This window comes from Penaeus monodon, chromosome 22 (assembly GCF_015228065.2).
Source record: "Penaeus monodon isolate SGIC_2016 chromosome 22, NSTDA_Pmon_1, whole genome shotgun sequence".
NCBI lineage: Eukaryota > Metazoa > Arthropoda > Malacostraca > Decapoda > Penaeidae > Penaeus > Penaeus monodon.
Window position 1 is genome coordinate 42,256,505 of NC_051407.1, and position 490 is coordinate 42,256,994.

The window sequence follows — 490 nt, forward strand, 5'->3', positions numbered from 1 at the left end:
GCCAGTTCAGTTCACTTCTACAGGGTTTGCGTATCAAGGCCAAGGTAACCTGAACACGGAAACAGGCTGAAGAGTACAGTCATTCAGTTAACTGGTTTGTCTTCAGGTACTGAGATATACTCATTGTTTACACTTTTAATATGCTCTGTCACAGAAAACCTGGACTAGATATAAATCCTTAAGCTGAGTCGCCGTTTTTGTTTCTATTAGAAGCTATCCTACATACCGTCACATGAAGTATTTTCCGATAAAACGTTTTATTCGTATCATATAAATAACTACTTAGATAGATAAAAGAATGTGGCTATTTTTTCTTGGTTCTGTCTTCAAGGCTACATGGTTATAGGGGGAAACTAGGATGCTAAAGTACTAGTAATTCCAGGTCATCCATTTTCTACATTAGCTCCACGAACTTTCTTAAGAAATTTCTCTTCAAGTTGCCTACTACTATTATTCCCAACTGTTAATGGTGTGTGTACGCACGATCTCT